Below are 22383 nucleotides of genomic sequence, written 5' to 3' on the forward strand. Positions count from 1 at the left end.
TATTTGCCTTGTTATTCAATGTTCAGTTGTTATAGCTCAAGGCAGGTGTCTCGATCTTTAAAGTAGGACAATGATATAATATATTTCCAATCAGTGGCTAGAAGCAAGGTTGTAGCCCACATAATGTAGAAGTCAATTAGGCACCTTGGTTGGTAAAGAAGAAGGTCTGCATTATTGCCTAGAGATAAAGATTGCCCAGGTGTCAGAAAGATTACTCCATTGCTTTCTCTGTCCGATCATACTTATTTTGCCACTCTTAAAAAGGTAATTTAATTTTCTCTTTATATATTTACTAGGATACTGCTAACTTTATTTTCTACAGTCATCTGGGATGTAACTGCAGAAAAGTGAATAAAGCATATTTAAAACTACCAGATAATACTAAGACAGAAAAAAATGTAATTTCATAAATCTAGTTGGATCAACATCTAGGTTGATTTTTACCAATTGCATACAAGTACTTACATTCTTTGGCAGGGCTGCTTTCTTCTTATATAAAATAACTCTATTGAAATTTAGATATACTTTTTCTAGGTGGCCACTGTTCTTCAGTCATAGCCTAAATCTGTATTTCAAAAATAATACAGTAGACCTTTGAACAATGCAGGTTTGAACCGCACAAGTCCACATATACATCGACTTTTTTGGATAAATACAGACCTGTAAATTTATTTTCTCATGATTTTCTTAACATTTTCCCCTCCCTTTTTGTAAGAGTATAGTATTATATAATACATTATAACAGACAAAATATGCATTAATCAAGTGTTTAAGTTATCGATAAGGCTATTAGTTAAATTTTGGGGAAATCAAAAATTATATGTGGATTTTCAACTGTCTGCAGTTTTACCACCCCTAACCTCTGTGTTGTTCAAGGGTCAACTGTATATTAAAAATTGACCGCACTACACATTACTAAGACATATATATAAATGGTTGTGTGAGAGCATGTGTGTGTGGATATCCATCGTCTACTTACCTGCCTGTCTACTGGTCTATCAACTCTCAATTTTATTCCATTGATCTATAGATCTATCCCTATGTCAGTACTACTATTATCTGGATTACTGTAGCTTTGTAGTAACTTTTGAAATTGGGTACAGTGAGCCCTCCAATTTTATTCTTTTTCAAGTTTTGGCTACCTTGGGTCCATTGCACTTCAAAATGAATTTTAGGATCACTTAGTTTCTGCAAAAAAGCATTAAAAAATGAAAAAAGAAAAATGAAAAAAATTTTAAAGGCAATTGAAATTTTGATAATGAATTTGAGATGTATTGCCATTTAATGACATTAAGTCTTTCCATTTATCTAGGCCCTCATTATTTTATTTCAACAGTGTTTCATAGTTCACAGTGTGTAAGTCTTAAACTTCTCTTATTTTGCAGGAATGAATTGATAAATTTATTCATTAAGTATTTTATTATTGCTGATGCTATTTCAGAGGAAATTATTTTTTAAATTTCATTTTTGGATTCTTCCATTTAATATTTAGAAAAATAATTGAATTTTGTAAATGTGTTTTTATCCTTCAACTTGCTATACTTGTTTATTGTTCTAATAGTTTGTTTTTGTTTTTGTTTTTGATGGATTCTTAGAATTTTCTGTGTGTAAGTTTATGTCATTTGCAAAAAGCACTATCTTTCCTTTTTCTTTCTAAAACAGCTGGGTTTTTTTTCTTGCCTAATTTTTTAAACTTCAGTACAATGTTGAATAAAAGTATGAGAATAGAGACATCTATGCCTTGTTCCTGATCTTAGAAAGTTTTCAGTCTGTCAACATTTAGTATGGAGTTACTAGTATGGAGTTACTATGGGTTTTCATAGATAACTTTATCATGTCAAGGCAGTTATATTCCTACTTTGTGGAAAGTTTTTCTGATTAAAGTGTACTGGACTTTATCAAATGATTTTTCTGTATGTTTTTTTTTTGTACTGGCTTTTCTCCTTTATTAATTGTGTAGGTTTTTCCTCTTAATTAATTGATATTCACATGTGAATCAGTCTGGGGTTCTTGAGATAAATTCCACATGGTCATGGTGTATGTTTTTCATGTGTTTCTGGGTTTAGCTTTTTACTTTATTGAGAATTTTTGCGGTGGTAAATTTTGATATTTGGTTTTTTGTTTTTGCTTTCCTTTTAAATCTTAGTCTGGTGTTGTTATCAGGGTAACACTGACCTCACAGCATGACTTGGTTTCTCCTTGTCTAATGTTTGACAGTTTGTGAAGGATCTGTTCTTCTTTATGTTTATGGTAGAACTTACTGGTGGGGCCCTCTGGTACTGGACTTGAGAATTTTTTTGTTTTCTAATTACTACCTCAATTCCTTGTTATATGTCTACCCAGAATTTTTATTTATTTTGAATGAGTTTTAATATTTTGTTTATTTCTAGAAGTTTAATTGACCTGCAATTGGTCATAGTAATTTAATAAAACTTCTTTTTTCTCTAAGGTCAGTAGTTACTTTCTTATTCCTGATTTTAGTAATTTGAGTCTTCTTGTTTTCTTAGCCAGTCTAGCTAAAGGTGTGTCAATTTAGCTGATACTTCCAAAAAACTATCTTTTTGTTGATTTTGGCTTTCTTATTTGTTTTCTAACATTTATTTTTTTTTTCTCTTACTTGGTTTCTAATATTTATTAATTCCTAATTTTGCTTGCTTTGGAGTTAGTCTGCTCTTCTTTTGCTGGTTCCTAAGGTAGAAGAATAGGTATTGATTTGAGATCTTTCTTTTTTGATGTGTATTTATAATTATGATTTTCCCTTGAAGACTGCTTTTGCTGCATCCAGAAAATTTTGGCATTTTGTGTTTTGTTTTCATTCATCTCAAAATATTTACTACTGTAATTGTGATTTCTTCTTTGATCTCTTGGTTTTTCATGAATGTATTAATTTTTACATTTTGTAAATATCCTAACTTTCCTTTTGTTATTCATTTCTTTTTCATTTTGTTGTGTTCAGAGAACATACTTTGTATGATTTCAAATCTTTTAAATATATTGAGACTTGTTTTATAGATGAACATATACTTTATCCTGGAAAATGCTACATGTACACTTGAGAACCATGTGTATTCTGATGTCTTTGAGTGGACTGTTTTATAAACAACTGTTCAGGTCTAGTTGGTTTATATTATTAAGATCTTCTATTTCCTTGCTGAACTTCTGTCTTGTCACTCAATACATTATTGAATTGTAGTACTAAATTCTGCAACTATCATTACTGAATTGTTTATTTCTCCCTTCAATTCACAGTTCTGTCAGTTTCTGCTTCATGTATTTTGGGACACTTTTGTTAGAGGCTTACATATTTTCTTAACAGGTTGCTAGATTTATCATAAAATGCCTTTCTTCGTCCCTACTAAACAATTTGGTCTTAAAGTCTATTTGTCTGATACTGGTACACCCAATCCAAGTTTTCTTCTGTTGATGTTTCATGGTACATATATGTTTTCATCTTTTTGCCTTCAACATGCTTTTGTATTTGAATCGCTATATAGTTGCATCATTTAAAACTCTTTTCTACCAGTCTCTTTATTATAATTGTAATCGTTAATTAATTTAAATTTAATATAATTACATCTGCCACTGGTTATTTATTTTCTATTTTTTCACATATATATTTCTCCATTACTATCTTATTTTGTATTAAATGTATATGTTCCAGTGTCCTATTTTAAATCCCTTTTCATTTCCTTTACTATATTATTTAAAAATCATTTTAGGGGCGCCTGGGTGGCTCAGTTGTTAAGCATCTGCCTTCGGCTCAGGTCATGATCCCAGGGTCCTGGGGTCGAGCCCCTGCATCGGGCTCCCTGATAAGTGGGGAGCCTGCTTCTCCCTCTCCCACCCCCCCTGCTTGTGTTCGTGCTCTGACTGTCTCTCTCTCTGTCAAATAAATAAATAAATTCTTTAAAAAAATAAAAATAAAAAAATAAAAATCATTTTATAGGGGCTGCTCTGAGGATTATTATTCATAATTCATAACATGGCAAAACTTTACTCTTTTATAGCTCCATTCCCTCTTTCTTTGTGTTGTTATTGTCTTATAAATTGCATATTTCTACATTATATATACATCAATCCAGGTATAATTAGTACTTTATGAAGTTGTCTTTTTAAATCAAATGGAAAAAATTGTTACAATCAAACACATGTTTATTATTTGTCTTTTATATTTACCTATGTCATCATTTTTAATAGTGTTATTGTTCATGTGGATTTCTTTTAGTGTCTAGTGTTTCTCTCCAGTCTTAAGACATCTCTTTATGGCAGATCTGCTATGGACAAATTCTCTTAGGTTTATTTGAGAATGTTTTCTTACTTTTTCATATTTAAAGGGTAATTAGATTTGATATAGAATTCTTGGTTGACAGTTTTTGTTTTTGTTTTTAGCAATTTGAATGTCACCTCGCTCTCTTCTGGTTTCCGTGATTTCTGATACTGAATCAGATTTTAATCTCCTTGACATGCCCTTGTACATGGGGAGATGCCCCTTCTCTGCTGCTTTCAAGATTCTTTGTCTTTGCCAGTTTGATTGTGATGTGTCTAGGTATAGAGATCCTTGAGTTATCCTATTTGGAATTTGTTGAACTTCTTGGAAACATAGATTAATGTTATTTATAAAATTTGATATATCTTAGCCATTGTTTCTTTAAGTTCTCTTTCAGATCCTTTCTCTTGTGTTCTGGGATTCCTCCAGAATGTGTATGCATGTATAGGTACTTGATGGGGCCTCACAAGTCTCTAAGCCTCTGTTCAGTTATCTCATTCTTTTTGGTTTTCAGTCTGTTTCATCTTAACTGACTTGTCTTTATTTTGCTGATTCTTTCTTCTGCTTGTTAAAATCTGTTATTATGCCCCTCTAGTGATTATTTTTTCATTTCAGTTATTATCTTTTTAGACTCCACAATTTATATTTGTTTTTTAAATGACTTCTATATATTTTTGATATTTTCTATTTAGTTAGATAACATTTTTATAGTTCCTTTTTTTCCTGTAGACATGGTTTTCTTTAGGATTTTAAAGATGCTTAATATACCTGATTTAAAGTCTTCATCTAGTAAACCCGATGTCTGGGCTTCCTCAGGTTCTCTTTCTATTGATTGCTTTATTTTTCTCTTTGTGGGGCATGCTTTTTTATTTCTTTGCAAGACTTACAGTTTTTTTGTTGTTGTTGTTGAAAATTGAGCATTTTAAATAGTATAATGTGACATTTCTAGAAATCAGATTCTTCCCATTTTCTACTGTTTTTGTTATAATTGTTTTAGTGGTTTTTTAAAATTAATTATGTGAATCTCTATTTTTTATTATCTGTGGCCATTAAAGCCTTTGCTCAGTTAGCTCAGTAGTCAGTAATTGGATAGATATTTCCTTTGATGCCTGGAGCCAGTAAGTCTCTTAGTCTTTGTTGAGACATCCCTGTTTTTGTTTGATGTTTTCACTCAGCCAGGCAGTTTACAATTCCATATTAACCTTCAATTTCTGCTTGCACAGAGCCTCAAGATCAGCCACAAATGAGAGTTTAGGACCTTCTTAGGTCTTTCCTGCACATATGCACTGTCTTTTTCATATGCATGACCTAGTTTCCCAGAAATATTTTTGATCTTTTCAAATCCACTTATGGGCATTTCATTCCCTAGCTTTTCCTATTAAGCTTTTTGGCTAGCCACTTGTTTGCCCTATTAAAGAACTTTAGGCAGCCATAGTGTTTAACAATTACATGTGGTTTTCAATAAATGCCTTGGGGCAAAAGGCTTTTTGTATTGTGTATGCTGAGTCAAGTCAAATAAAATCATTTTTATAACTGTGATATTCCAGGAAGCCAAAAGACAGGTCATATAATGAGAAATCTCTGGGAATTGGGCTTTGAAGTAGCTCTAACACTGTTCTGCCTTTTCCAGGTTGTTTTTTACTGTGACTATGGACTATTGGTTTTCAAGGATACTGCAGATCTGGGGAGGGAGACCTGGGAATAGTGTAAGTTAAATTGCCACAAACCTTGGAGTTCTCACTGAGAGTCAGCTGTTTTTCTTTACTAAGCATTCCCCAGATTGCTGCAAACATTTGGTTACTTTCCAGAGTTCTAAAAAAAGCTTTGATTCAGTTTTTGGTGGTGTTCTTATTGTTTTTATGGAGGAGATATTTTGATTTGAATTTGATCCTTACTCCACCCTTTTTGCTGACTGCAAAAATCTGCATCATTGTATGAATCTTTTTATCTAAGCTTCTACAGATTATTATGGCTTTTCCACAAAATGTATTAAGTAATATATATTTAAAAATTATAATATATAATATATTAAAGATGATAATTTTGAGAGAGAGCAAGAGATGTATAAATGTGTATTAGCTTTCACTAAATTCTTGAATGACAATTGTGAGCTTTTGATTTTCAGTTGGTGACAATATTGTAACATTCTTGGACTGTCAATACCTCAGTATTTGGTCAAAAGACCTCTTAGAAAGAGATGAACCATGAACAGAGCTAGCCAACAGGTTTGAACTATTAGGTGTTTCACCCCAGATAATGAGAAAGTAGGGACTTGACTTCTTTAGCAAAGCCATCAGTCGTCTTTAGCAATTCTGCAAAGAACAAAGCTCAGACTCAGATCTTTGTATTTCTCTTGTCTTCGAGAATAAGCATCCCTATTATACTTAGACTAACTCTTGTTGCTTAAAAATGACAATAATATGGCACAACGATCATTCAAGAGAAGTTAACTGTTTTATCCCAGAAGAGATTAAAAGGAAGGAGGGCAGAAGAGATGCTCACACATGTACACTTGTCTACCTCTAGGTATGGGTAGAGGGGAAAACCCGTGGCACAGGTAGCTTTCTCCTACAGTCTGGGAGAAACCAAATAATGCGAGACCCAACTAGAGCTAAGAGGGGAGGGGTGTCCATAGTGAGGACAGAATGAATTTAATAGTTTGCACTTGTGAGCCTCCCTAGGTCTCCAAATATTTGAATAGATTTGAGAGTCTACCTCAATGCTTATCATGCTCATCACAGTAGTGGTGATGGCCTAGGCTAGAGAGGAGAAAGAATGTGGCAGACTCCAGAAGTTCTTGATGGCAGTTTCAGCAAAGGGAAGGCTGCTTGAGTAGGTAGAGTCTACCAGGTTAGGGAAGGATTGCTGAGAAAGAATAGACCATATGTTCATCAGTTATTACTTGGTCCAAGCTGCCATATTTCTCATGTAGATCGTTACAGTAGACTCCTAACTTGGTTCCCTGTTTCTACTTTTATCCTATTTGTCTATTCTTCACCAATCAGTCACTATTCCTTAACTCTATGCTTAAAACCCTCCAAAACCAGTGGGATGGTTTTCTATCTCAGAGCAAAAGTCAAAGTCCCTTATGACCTAACCCCTACCATCTCTCCCACCTCATTCCTTGCAACTTAATCTCTCAGTCATTCCTCTTCAGCTACCTTGGCCTCCATTGTTTTTCCTCTAACATGCTAAGCACACCCCTATTTTAGGGCCTTTGAACTTATCTTTTCCTTTTCTACAATGCTCTTTTTCCAGACATACACATGATTCACTCCCCCATTGGCTTCCAAACTCTTTTCAAGTATCGCCTTAGTAGAGAGTTCTCTCTCCATGTCTGTATAGAAAATAGCACCCACATGATGCCTCATTCTCCATGTCCTTTTCCTGCTTTATCTTTCTTCTCATGTGCCACCACCTGACATGATACATGTGTTCAATTTTTTTGTCTCTTCTCACTAGAATATGAGAAGCACAATGTCTAGAGCATGGCAGAGACTCACTACCCATTTGGTAATTTTAATAATCAGACACAATAGAACTGTAGTAGAGTAGTGAGGGTATGTCTGTTCTTGCGTGAAGAATGAAGTGCAGTCATTTTGGACGCCTGTTTTTGAATTAAAGATCTTCCTGTTAACTTAAAATGAGAGCTACATTTGTATATTTCCAAACTGTGGCCTTGGACTCAATATTTAGACAATAGTTGACTATAAGGAAAAAGGAAAGGACAAACTGTAAATTCTACTTTAACCTCAGAAAGTTTTTGGTAAAATTTAGGTGAAAGTGGTCAAAGAGAAAAGAGCTCTGTTGCTTTTATAGAGTAGAAGTGTTCATGCCATCTCATGATAATTAAAAATCTTCCATAGGTTTCATTCTCGAAAGAGTAGTGCATGGCTGATTACTTATCACATTGTACAATTTTTTGCCTCTAGCACAATTAAGACATTGCATGAAAATGAGTAGGAATGGTAAAATCCATTTTTTCCCAAGAAAACCACATAGGGCTGTGGACATTTAAATGTCATGGTATACATGATCCCATCCCACTTCCCCCCTCCCCAAATATGCTGATATGTCACACAGACTGTATTCTTTGGTATATTGGAAAATTCACAATGGTCCTTTTTAAATGTGTTTATGCTATAAGTCATGTAAATAAATGTTGCCATGAGGGATGTGGCTATCTAAAGAGTATTCCTCCTGAGTCCTCAGAATTCCAATTCATTGATGGGACCCAGAGGATCTCCAAACAAGTAATTTCTGAAAATCATTTCTAACTGTATTTGAACTAGTGGTGATATTAAAAAAAACAGGTTTTAGGAGAAATGCCAGATAAGAAATTAAAGTGAAATCACTTACTTTGTTTCTATTTTATTTGCTTATGAAAATCTCTTGAACAGCATAATTTCTCAAGACCATTTCAAATTTGTGGATGGGCAATGTGTAATGGAAGGTTCAGCATGGAATTTTTTATCTGGGCTAGTTCAAGCTAGCAAGCTTGTGTTCTAGGGTAGAAAGGGTCCTAGTCTAAGAATAACAGAACTAAGTATTTCCTTCTACTTAGACCACTAACTTTGTGACTTTTCAAATGTCTGTGGGCTTCAGGCTCTTTGTGAACAAAACAGTGGGGTTGGATGAATGACATTGAGGGTCCATTTGTGCTATCTTATCACAAGAGTGATTAAATTCCTGACATATTCATCCTCTGATTAACTCATTTTAAAATAATTGTGCTGTTTGGATTAACTAACTTTAATCTGAGGAGAGGAGGGTGTTGAGGCATAGGGAGGACTTGATCTATTTGGGGTTATTTTCTTAGCAATTGTAAGAGAATGTGGCAGTTTGTCGAAGTGGACATGGTAGAAAAATCCTTCTGGTTTTACCACATATGGCCTCTAAAGCCTACCTAAAATCCTCTTGTTTCTGGGCAAATTTTCCAGATTAAAAAGATGGTAAGAATTCTGCATGACGCCAGAACTTTAACCAGCTGAATCCTAGCCTTCAAGATAGACCCCCAATTAAAAAATCTACCCAAAACAGCATTTAAAATTATTTGCCAATACTTTCTATTTTTTACTTTTAAAATAGTAAATATATAAACAAAGACACTACTCGTTTTTTTTTTTTTAATTTCATCAAGTACCTAGTTTGAGATGAAGTTCAAAGTTTGGGTATCAAATAACTCATAATAGTGAATAATGTACCCTGTAAGATCAGGTTTTTGCTGTTCTTATTCAGCTAATAGCAGATTCCTGAAGTTCTATGAATTAAATTCAAGTTTATTTCTGGGAATATGATAAAATGAAAGAATAATGATCACTGACTGATGAATTTATTGGAGGTGGTTTTTTCCACTTAGTTTTAGATTGTCAGCATCTACTCTGTTAAAAGCATTGGATTTCTATTTGTAATAGATTTATCCTTAAAACAAATGAGATGGAAGACTATCAATGTCTTAGATAAGCTCCTGCATACTAACCTTAAATATCACATTTTTCCTACAATTTATTTCTTCTCTGAAATGTTTAAACAAGTTTCTGAACTCCAGATGATTCAGATCATGACTTTCTTGAGCCATAAAAGTGTTGGCCCTAGTACATAATGTACCCCTGCAACCAAAGAGAGCCAGGAATATTCTGTAGTGTTCCATATCTAATTCCAGGAAAGAGTCTTTTCAGTTGTCCAGAATGTTATATGGTCTCAGAGGATTCAATGAAGATTGTATTATGCTTATACGATATTGCTTCATAACAAGGACAGATGGTCCATCTGTGTATAAAAATTACATTGCCAAGGGCACAATTCATTCTAATACCAAATTTAAAATGCCCTTTGAGAAGCCCCTTGAAACTGAAAAAAAACAATAAATCAAAGACCCTCAAATACATAAGGTTTATCTAGCTGCTGTGCAGAAATTCTGCTGACAAGTATCAATGCTCAAGAAATAGTATTTCAGAAGAGAGCTCTGTAAATCTAGGGAGGATATGTCATAAAAAGGCACATGCAGGCCAGGAATTAGCTGGCTAAAATATGAACAAGTGTTATGCATTTTCCACTTACTATACATATATATGTATATATGTGGGTATATATGTAAATATGTATATAAATACATATGTATATATGAATATGTGTATATATACATCTAATTCAGTGGAGATATTACATATGTCTGTGTATATATATATTTATATATATATTTATATATGTATTACCCTGTCACTGTCTTATTCACTGTATTTCTAGCACCTGGTATAGTATTTCACAGATAGGAAATCATTAAATATTTTTGGTTAAAAAAATCAAAAGGAAAGCAAAGTTTTCTTCATTTGTGAAAGGTATAGTTATTGATACTCACCTATTAAAATAATATGCAAAATTACACAATATTAATAATTAATAATTTATTTTAGAAGACAACCGATCCACAAGAAAAAAATGAACAAGGACATGGATAGGAAATTTATAAAAGGATGCTCCTTCCAGATTATTATTTTGTTTCAGACAAGCTTTCCCACTAAGAACAAGTATTAAACTAAATATAGTATTAAATAGGAATCTCTTTGAAGGAATGAGAGAAGTATCAAAGATATTGTTAATTTGCTGGGCCAATTTAGAAGACAAGGGAATTAAAAAAAAAAAAAGTTGACATTTGTTTGGTGCTGTTTCTCCCCTTGAGATAGTTTCTAAATGTCGGTTATCCCTGCTACTTCTGAAAATAAAAGTCATGGCAGAGAAATGAAGCAGAGCTTTAAATAATTTTACAGTATCCAGGAGAACAAAACATTAGAATTCATGGCCTACCAAGGAAGAAGGACACTAATAAACAACCTAAATTTTTGAACCCAGATGTGCTACTTTCTGAAAATAAAAGTAAACTGGAAATTCTCTCAAAAGAATAAAACAAAGCTTTGAATAATTGCAAACACTGAATTAAGACAATGGGACTCTGGCCTCACTACATATCCAGAAGCAAATTAAATTCTTTCATGAATAGACTCAAAATTACCCTTCAAACTTTTTTTTAGAAAGACTATTTAAGAGCACTTTTATATAGAGAGATTACCCATATACATTCGCCCTCACAAATGCATAATCTTCCCTATTAACATCGTCCATCAGAGTTATACAATTGTTACAATCGTTGAACCTACACTGACACATCATGATCCTCCAAAGTCCATAGTTTACATTACGGTTCAGTCTTGGTGTTGTACATTCTATGGGTTTGGACAAATGTATAATGGCATGTGACTATCATTATAGTATCATAAAGAATATTTCACTGCCCTAAAATTCCTCCACGCTCTTCCTAATCTTTGCTCCCTCAATTTTCCAAACATTGACAACTACCCATTTTCATATTGTCCCCATAGTTTTGCTTTTTCTGGAATGTCATGTAGTTGGAATCATAAAGGCCTTTTCAGATGGCTTCTTTCATTTAATAATATGCATTTAAGATTCCCCATGTCTTCTCATGGTGTGATAGTTCATTTGTTTTTAGGACTGAATAATATTCCATTGTCTAGATGTACCGTAGTTTATTTATTCATTCACCTATTGAAGGACATCTTGGTTGCTTCCAAATTTTGACAATTATAGATAAAGCTGCTGTAAATATCAAGGGCAGATTTTTGTGTGGACATAAGTAATCAACTCTTTTGGGCAAATACCAAGGTGCACACCTCCTGTGTCATTTGGTAACAGTAGGTTTGGTTTTATAAGAAACTGCCGCACAGTCTCAATGTGGCTGTACCAATTTCCATTCCCACCAGCAAATGAAGAGAGTTCCTCTTGCTCCAAATCCTCAGCAGTATTTGGTGTTTTCAGTGTTCCAGATATGGGCCATTATAATAGGTATATAGTAGTATCTCATTGTTACTTTAATTTGCATTTCCCTGATGATATATAATAAGGAGCATCTTTTCATATGCTTGTAATCTGCATATCTTTGATGAGGTATCTGTTAAGATCTTTGGCCTATTATTTAATCTGGTTCTTATTGCTGAGCTTTGTTTTTTGTCTATTTTGTGTAACAGTCCTTTATCAGATGTGTTTTTTGCAAATATTTTCTCCCATTCTGGCTTGTATTCTCCTTCTCTCGACAGTGTCTTTCACAGAGCAGAAGTTTATCATTTTAATGAAATTTGGCTTCTCAATTATTTCTTTCATAGATCTTGCCATTGATACTATACCTAAAATAGTCTTTGCCATACCCAAGGTTATATAGGTTTTCTCCCATGTTATCTGCTAGATTTACAATTTTGCATTTTACATTTAGGTCTGTGATCCATTTTGAGTTAATTTTTGTGAAGGATGTAAGGTTTGTGTCTAGACTCATGTTCTTGCATGTAGATGCCCAGTTGTTCCAGCACCATTTGGTGAAGAGAATACTTTTGCTGCATCATATTGTCTTTGCTCCTTTGTGAAAGATTAGTTGACTGTATTTGAGTCTGTTGTTGGGTTATCTATTTTGTTCCATTCATCTACTGTCTAGTCTTTCATTAATATCATACTGGTTTTTTTTTTTTTTTAAGATTTATTTGTCAGAGATAGAGGGAGAGAGAGACAGAGAGCAAGCACAAGCAGGGGCAACGGCAGGCAGAGGGAGAAGCAGGCTCGCTGCATAGCAAGGAGCCCAATGTGGGACTCAATCCCAGGACCCTGGGATCATGACCTGAGCCAAAGGCAGCCGCTTAACTGACTGGGCCGCTCAGGCATCCCAATATCATACTGTCTTGATTACATCATTATTATAGTAAGTCTCAAAGTTCTTCTCCTTCAATACTGTGTTGCCTATTCTGGGTTCTTTGCCTCTCCATTAAACATTAGGATCAGTTTGTTGATAGCCACAAAATAACCTACTGGTGTTTTTTACTGAAATTGCATTGAATTTATAGATCAAGTAGGGAAAAATTGACATCTTAACAATATAGAGCCTTCCTATCCATGGACATAGACCATCTCTGCATTTATTTAATTCTTTGATTTCGTTCGTCAGAGTCTTGTAGTGTTCCTTATACAGGTCTTATATATATTTTGTTAGATTTATACCTAAGTATTTCATTTTTTGAAGTGTTAATGTAAATGTTAAATTTTCAATTTCAAATTAAATTCCACTTGCTGGTATACAGGAAAGCAATTGCCTTCCATGTATTAAACTATAGTCTATAACCTTGCTGTAATTGCTTATTGGTACCAGGAGTTTTGTTGTTGCTTCTTTCAGATTTTCTACAAAGGTGGACATGTCATGTGAAAATACAGTTTTATGTATTTTTTTCTCAATCTGTATATTTCCCCCCCTTCTTTCTTATTGCATTAGGTATTTGTACTCCAGTACAGTGTTGAAAATAAGTGGTGAGAAGGGACATCCTTGCCTTGTATCTGATCTTAACAGGAAAGTGTAAATTTCTTACAATCAAGTTTGATGTTAGCTATAGGATTTTTTTAATTTTATTTTTTTATGTTATGTTAATCACCATACATTACATCATTAGTTTTTGATGTAGTGTTCCATGGTTCATTGTTTGCATATAACACCAGTGCCCTCTTTAATACCCATCACCAGGCTAACCCATCCCCCCACCCCCCTCCCCTCTAGAACCCTCAGTTTGTTTCTCAGAGTCCATTAGCTATAGGATTTTTAAGTATTCTTTATCAAGTTGAGGATTTTCCCTTCTATTCCTAATTTACCTAGAGGGTGTTTTGTTTTGTTTTAATCATATATCAGTGTTGGATTTTGTTAAATGCTCTTACTGCATTTTTTGGATAGGATTATGTGATTTTTTTCTTTTAGTCTGTATATATGATGGTTTATATTAATTGATTTTCAAATGTTGAAACAGCTTTGCATACCTGGGCTAAAGCCCACTTAATCATCATGTATAATTCATTTTATTCACTGTTGGACTTGATTTATTAATATTTTGTTGAGGGTTTTTGCATCCATGTTCATGAGAAATATTGGTATGTAGCTTTCTTGTAGTTTCTTTGTCTGGTTTTGGTATTGAGGTATTGCTGTCCTCAGAAGATTGGGAAGTATTCTCTTTGCTTCCATTTTCCTTAAGAGATTTTAGAAAGTTGGTATAATTGGGGTGCCTGGGTGGCTCAGTCATTAAGCATCTGTCTTCGGCTCAGGTCATGATCCCAGGGTCCTGGGATGGAGCCCTGCATTGGGCTCCCTGCTCTGTGGGAAGCCTGCTTCTCCCTCTTCCACTCCCCCTGTTTGTGTTCCTGCTCTCGCTATCTCTCTCTGTCAAATAAATAAATAAAATCTAAAAAAAAGAAAGAAAATATTGTATAATTTCTTCCTTTAATTTTTAGTAGAATTCACCAGTGAACTCATCAAGGCCTGGTGTTTTCTGTTTTGGAAAGTTATTGATTAAATTTGTTTAAATTCTCTCTTTCTAGTTTCCCAGCATGGAAACTTATATGCTTAATTTTAGATCTTTCTTCCTTTTAAAAATATACCTCCAATGCTATAAATTTCCCTCTGTGCACTGCTTTTGCTGCATCCCACTAATTTTGATAAGTTGCATTTTCATTTTCATCTAATTACAAATGTTCAATTTCTCTTGAGATTTCTTCTTTGACTCCTGTGTTATTTAGAATTGTGTTTTTTAATCTCTGCATATTTTTGCATTTCCCAGTCATCTTTCTGTTACTGGTTTCCAGTTCAATTCCATTGTTGTCTGAAAAAAAGACATTGTAGGATTTCTATTCTTTTAAATATGTTATGTATGTTCTGTGGCCCAGAATGTGGTGTATCTTGATGGATATTTAATATTAGCTTGAGAAGAATGTGTATTCTTCTGTTGCTAGATGAATTAGTCTATAGATATCAATTATATCCAATTGATTTGTGTTATTGTTGTGTTCAACTATGTCCTTGATGACTTTTTGCCTGCTGTATGTGTGCACATGTATGTGTATATTTTACATAATCATCTGTATGTTTTATATGAATATGGGGAAATATGAAGGAATTCATCAAGTTGCTAACTTTGGTTTTAAGGAGGAAGAACAGTATAAGGGTATTGAAGTATGAGGACAAAAGGGAAAATATATAAGAAAAAGAAAGAACAAGAGAAAGAGAGGAATGATGAAGAATAAAGATGTTAAAGTAAATCTACATATATGTAATTATTGTCTTAAAATTAATGGGTTCTACCTCAGGCTGACGGGATTTTAGGTCATTTTAAATTTATTGCTATAATTTATTCTTTCATTTCCTATTTTAAAATGAGAATGCAATGTTTACATAAAGAGGAAAGCATAATAAATCTGATTTCAATGGACTGGAAAAAGCTTTTGAAAGAAAATATTTAGGTTGAAGTCTAAAAATGTTCTTGTTTAAATTGAAACAAAAATCTTGTACCTGAAGAGTCTATGAATTTCAAAAGGTGAACCAGCCTAAAAAAATATGTGATTTAAAAAAAATAAATAAATAAGAATTGCTATTTAAACCATAGTCTACTTTGGGAGGTATTTATTCAGGAAAATAATTTGGAAGAAAAATATTACGACAAAAGCACATTTATCTAAAGCTTTCTGTTTTGAATATATGCATTATCTGTTCAAAGAGCCATCCCAGTGTTAAGTATAGAATGCCTTTGCTATTTTTCTTCCTCCCAGCAATAAAGCTGTTAGGAGCCACAATAAAGACTATGCATAATGCCTGGTGAAATGGTGAGCTGTGAGTTAAAGAACAATCATAATTTGCTAATTTTTCTAAAATGCATTTAAAAATCCTTTCACATTAATCTCTGTGATTCATAAAGAAGGGAGGCAGGCTGGCAAAGTTTAAATGATTGAAAATGATGCCGGTGGCCTTCTGCAAAATCTGATTACAGCTTTGATGATTGATAGCTTGCCATTAGCACAGAGGGGGGAAAAGCCTAGAAATTGAACCAAGTAAATCAAGCAAAAACTTTCTAGTTTATAGGGAACATTTAGACATGATTCAAAAATGTTTTAACCAAGATTTCATTTTCTGTAAATATATGTTGCCTTTGAATATGAAGTATTCATTTCAGTGACTTTTCCCTGAACTGCTCTTTAATCTTGTCTTCAAGAAAGTCCAGCTTGCCCTGCCACCTTCCCCAGTCTTCAAGGCTGGTGTGATTTACTTAAGTGACAGTGTACCACTCTATTTGTATTCCTGTTTTCATTTGGCAGCTTCTATGGAGTGCATGTTGCTGTTGCTGGGGAGACCTGAACATTGGAAAAATGTAGAGGTGAGTAAAATAAGGAACCTCCCTTTCACTTATAATTTCCTTGAATTTGCTAAATGCCTCATGTCAATTTGACCTATAGGACAAGCTGTTACAGCTCATTAATTTGAGCATTAGTGTATTGATGATACATTCATATTTCTGCATAATATCAGGGACCAGAAAAGACAGTTCATAGTATACCACAACTACAAAGAAATTTTTTCAAAGGACTTTAAGCAGAGAATAACTATTATGGTGGGATTTACTATCACCATGACACAGACCATATTGTAGTAAATTTTCAGTAATTAGATGAGTTATGTATAGTCATGGAGAAAATATCCATATATTTATATACCATCCTTGCATGTGTATAAGATACTTAGTACTGCGTAAAATTATTGAGTGACCCACCATGCCTTTATTGGCTAAATATATATTTACCAACAATGCTGGTAAATATTAACTGACATTTACTATCTCCAACATCATAAAAACTTGGCTAAATGTCATTGTTATAAGTACTTACTATATGCTAACAATGTAGGACCAATATTTACAGAGCACCTGCAATGTGTAAGACTGTGAGGTCCTTGAAGTAGAGGCCCTGACTATATTGTTTATTAGAGTTTAACAAAATGCCTAGTACAGAGTAGTTATGTTTCCTGTGTACATATTTTTAAATTAACATATTAAGCTATATAATTCTTGTTTTCAGTCCCCCTTTCCCCTAGAAAAACCTATAAAGTAGGTGCTTTTACTGACCTTGTTTTAAAGTAATTGAAATTGGAATCTAGAGAGGATTATTACTTTTCCAGAAACATGCAACTGATTAGTATCTTGGAGTATTGTTTTCAAGATGGTTTGAATACTTGAGGACATAGCTAGTCATTGGAAATTTTAAGAAAAAGAGATGTTTTAAGAATTAAGTCTAGGAACAAGTCAATGAGCCTCTTTGACCTCAAGATTTTCTCTCTAGTTAGAGATCTTTCAAGTTAGATATGGGGATTGTTCTGTATTAGTCTCTTATTGCTGCTATAACAAATTACCACACACTTAGTGGCTTAAAACAACATGCATTTTTTAGGGTTCTGAAGATCAGAACAAAATGAGTTTTTCAGTAGGCTAACATGTAAGTGTTGACTGGGCCATGTTTCTTCTGGAGACTACAAGAGAATCTATTGCCTTTCCTTTTCTAGCTTCCAGAGGCCGTTCACCTTCTTTGGTTTGTGATCTCCCTGCCAGTTTCCAAAGTAGAGGTAGCCAATGGAGTTCTCAGCTGGCATAAATGTGGCTCTAGCTTTCAGTCTCCCCTTTCTCTGACTCTTCCTCCCTCTTTCACTTGGAAGGGTTCTTCTAATTGCCTTGGGCCTCTCAGATAATCCAGAACAATCTCCTAACTAAAGAGTTTTAGCTTAATTGCAACTGAAAATATCCCTTTTGTTATGTGAAGTCACCTATTCACAGGCTCCAGGGATTAGAATGTGGACATCTGCTGGGGCTCATTATCCTATCTACTACATGGTCCATACAGAGAATAAAAACAAGTTAGGAAAATACCTCAGAGGCTTTATTTGAATTCCTTAAAAGATAAGCCAATCAGCACTATCCAACTAAAGCAACAGAATATTTAGATTGTTCAGTGAGACATGTTTTGAGTAAAATCAAATGCTAATTTACTGAGTGCAATTTTGCCTGTATTTGGGATTCTGGGTTTACGAGTAAGATATAAACTGCTGATGGAGGTTCACATTGTCATGGATCTGAGGAAATCATTGTGGAAGAACCATTTCATGTATTTTATTTCATACACAAAAGTGTTCACACTTCAAAAAATGGAGAGAAAATAGTAGAACTCCATTTTCCTTTTTGAAGAAGACACTTAAAGCTTTACGTAAATTTGTGGTTGGATCCTTATTGCAACTCAGGCCATCTTGATTTCTCTATATGAATCTTAGGGTGCATTACAACTAGACTGTAGTAATATCCATTTAATCACCTTGCAGGCAATATTTTAGTCCCTCAAGTCAGACTGTTCATCTGGTCAGTTTATTTTTCCTCAACATGACTTTCATTATACTTTTTCCTGTTCAAATGTGTCATTCAATTTCTGTTGTGTACAGGCTTATTCAGACTTGTATTGAGAATTTTCCTTAGGCTGTTCCCAGATGAATTTTTAAACTTTCATTACTCTCTTAAGGGAGATTTTGTTTTTCTTTACTTTACATTTTATTCTAAAAAGGCTAAGGAATCTTCATAGATCCCCTGGAGCATAAGACATGCTCCTGGAAAGATCTCTGGACTTTTTTCCCCAACTTCAGTTAGGATACCTCAGCTTTATCTGGTTTATGCATTGGGTTTCACTGCAAGGTTATTGTTAAAAATAAGTTTCCATAGGGCTGTTGGGGGAATTAATTATACTGGTTGTTCTCTATGAACTGTTTACTTAGTCAAATGATGCCCCTTACTGACAAGCAAATATCTCACACATTCAGGCTTTTTATATTTTTTTCTGTCCTTTCCCCCCATCCTAGATTATTATTCCCTGTCCAGATCCTTCATCCTCAAGGACAAACTCTTCTGTGTGAGACTGTCCCTGATCACTTCAGCACAGAGTGGTCTCTCCTTCTGGAACACTAAGTGTGGCACTTCATCATATATTTATTGTCTGTTATATCCTTGATGCTCTGCACAAGGCATGATATGCAGTGGATATACAGTACATGGAGTGGATAGATAGCATGATGAAGGAAGGAAGATGGACAGAAAGAATAAGAGAAGGAAGAAATTTGAAACTGCTTGCATTATGTTAAGGTATCCCTAAACTTCCATTGTTTGATTTAACTTTTCAGATATAAATACAAATCTATCCAACTAGTTTACAGGAAAGAGAGATGACAGCAGGTTTAACATTTATCACATGCTCTATGATATGCTGGGTGCATTATGTGATTATCCTCTTCATTTAATCTTCATAGCAATGCTGTGAAGTTTCACCAAAGAGGAAATTGAAGCTGAAGAAGTTAAGCAACATTCCCCATGTCACACAGCACTAGCAGGGTTTGAATTCAAATCCCAATGTGTGTATGCAATACAGATTTCCTCAGGCTCCCGTGAAGCTAGCCACTGCTTTCTAAATGTCACAGAGTATCTGACAGGAAGAAAATATTATTTTATATTTTAGGAATAAATGAATGAGTTATGGAGTGCATTATTAAAGAAGGATGACATCAATGCCTTTTATTTTTTTTAAGATTTTATTTATTTATTTGACAGAGAGACAGTGAGAGAGGGAACACAAGCAGGGTCAGAGAGAGAGGGAGAAGCAGAGTCCCCACTGAGCAGGGAGCCTGATGATGCAGGGCTCCATTCCAGGACCCTGGGATCATGAACTGAGCCGAAGGCAGATGCTTAACGACTGAGCCACCCAGGTGCCTTTTAATAAACTACTATTCTTCTGTAGATCTACCACTGCCATTGCCATGCCATGGCTTTTAGGACCCCAGACACTAGAGCCTTCTGGCCTATATGAGCCGTAGATCCACAGTTAAGTTACTTAGGCTACTGTGCCTCAGTCTTTTCATTTGCTCCAGGAGGAAAATGACTGCATTTACTTCATAAGGTTATTAGGAGGATTAAATGCATTTAGCCCAGTTCCTAGACCATAGCAACAACATTTATTGAGCACGGACTACTCTGCCACTTCCACCAACATTTATTGGGTTTTTAATAAATGCCCAGTATTGTTCTTGCATTGTCATTATAAACCACCTAACAGCCCCATGAACCGGGCATTGTTACTGTTCTCCTTTATAGATGAGGAAACTGAAACTTGGAAATTGCTTGCCCAAGGTCACTCGACTAGTAAATGAAAGAGCAGGATTCAAGCCCAGGTCTGTCGAACTCCCGTGGTCTGAAAGACTGAGACTTCATGGAAAACACTGGCCTCTAGCTTGTCTGCTCTTGGGCTTTTGGTGTCATCTCCTCTGTCGATAGAACCTCTGCCAATATATGTTCAGTGTGGCAAGTTCCCTTTGTTATGTTTGTTATTGTCCTGGCTCATAGCTTATTTAACTATATCTAGTGTCCCTCTGACTCCTCAGCTTTGTTGTCAGATCGGAGGTTCTACCAAATTGGGAGGGCAGTTGAGTGTCACTGCCATACTTGATTCTCATTCTTTTGGTTTGTATCAACCTTTACACACACACACACACACACATACACAAACACACACACACACACACGTAGCCTTTCTGCTTTGGGTTCCCTGAGAAAATTATCTGTTATCAATATAGAATGACATCAGTTAATGACAACACCATAGATTTCTCTAAGTATCCTCATGGAATGGGGTATTTTAGTCTAAAATAGTGCTCCCAGGAGAGTCTCATTTAATTTTCCCTAGTAAAAGCAACTTACTGTAAGCAATGTTAGTAAGGCCATGTGCCAAGCATGCTAATCTACTGCCTTGAAAATGCTTCAGCCTCCCATGGGCTGATCTCCACTACTCTCACACATTTGGGATCTTCTTAGGAAGCACCCAATGATGGGGTACAAAGCAAAATACCTGAATTAGGAGGCTGTACTTTCACAGAGCAGTGAAATCTCTTACCTTTCTTAATTATCTCTTTTATCAAAGGCAAACAGACATTCCCAGATTATTTTGCTGATTCTCAAGGCAAATGAGGGCAGCTATTATGTAGGTTTCCTACTATGTACTACTCAACATACATGTATTTAGTTGTTTTTTTTTTTTAACAGACACATGACAAGGAGCTCAGAATATAAACAAATAAATGTTTTTAAGGAGATTGGAATCTAGTAATACCAGATAAATACTATGTGACTTGACATAAATTTTCTCATTTAATCCTCATAATAAACCTGAAAAAAAAAAACCAACAAATTATTATTTGATTTTTTTTTGCACGTGAGCAATGAAAGGCTCAGAGATGTTTGGTATCTGGTATTTCAATTAAGGACTATTTTATTCCAAAATCCATGCATCTTATACATTCTCACTGCCTTTGCCCAGTAGCCACTACAGGAAAACTCTGAGACCTTTTGTGTAACATAGTGCTAACCGTAGCAGCTTTGGCATCAGACACATCTTAGTTCAAGTGCCAACTCTGCAACCTATAAATTCTGTGACCTTGGGTGTACCTTATGCATGCACTCACACACATACACATACACGTATATATATATTACATATAAATCTACATTATAGGGATGCCATGTGGATCAAATGAGATGCTGTATTAAGCCTGTTACAAACCAAGCACGTAGGAGATCCTTGTTAAATGGTATTTACCATTATATCATTATTAGTAAAGCAAACTTAGGTTGGGCTACCCTGGTTATACTAAGGAAAACACCATGTGAAATGTAGCTCTCCTCTTCCACAGAAATAAGATAAAGAGATGGAATGAGCTGGTGGGTGAAATAGACTTTTGTCAGATAGGACATCTAGCATTAACATGAATGAGTCAGCTCTATCATTTCCTAAGTTCTTCTATCAGCACCACACTCTAACCAACTGAGCTAACCGGCCACCCTTAGTTCTTCTAGTTTATTATTCATTTTATAGACTATATGTTCTTATCCTTCATGGTTAATTGATACTGCAACTGATTTTTGACTGTTCAGTGTCAAGCAATAAAATATTGAGGAAGTTCCATTAAAATGCTATGCTTTTTTAAAAATTTATTTAATTTATTTATTTTTGGGGCGAGAAAGGTTTTTCTTGTGCGTGTGTTCCAATAAAACTTTATTTACAAGCTTAAGCAGTGTGCCAGATCTGGTCTGCAGGAGGTCATTTGCCAATTTCTTTTTCTTTTTTTTTAAATTTTATTTTATTATGTTAATCACCATACACTACATCGTTAGTTTTTGATGTAG

At 34.5% G+C, this 22383-nt stretch overlaps 1 pseudogene; it reads right to left on the reverse strand.

The window, feature by feature from the left end:
• Nucleotides 1-22383, reverse strand: part of LOC115939827 (large ribosomal subunit protein uL11 pseudogene) — a 52001-nt pseudogene that overhangs the window by 28641 nt on the left and 977 nt on the right.

This window comes from Leptonychotes weddellii, chromosome 6 (genome assembly GCF_054177405.1).
Source record: "Leptonychotes weddellii isolate Sample4059 chromosome 6, ASM5417740v2, whole genome shotgun sequence".
NCBI classification, from domain to species: Eukaryota; Metazoa; Chordata; class Mammalia; order Carnivora; family Phocidae; genus Leptonychotes; species Leptonychotes weddellii.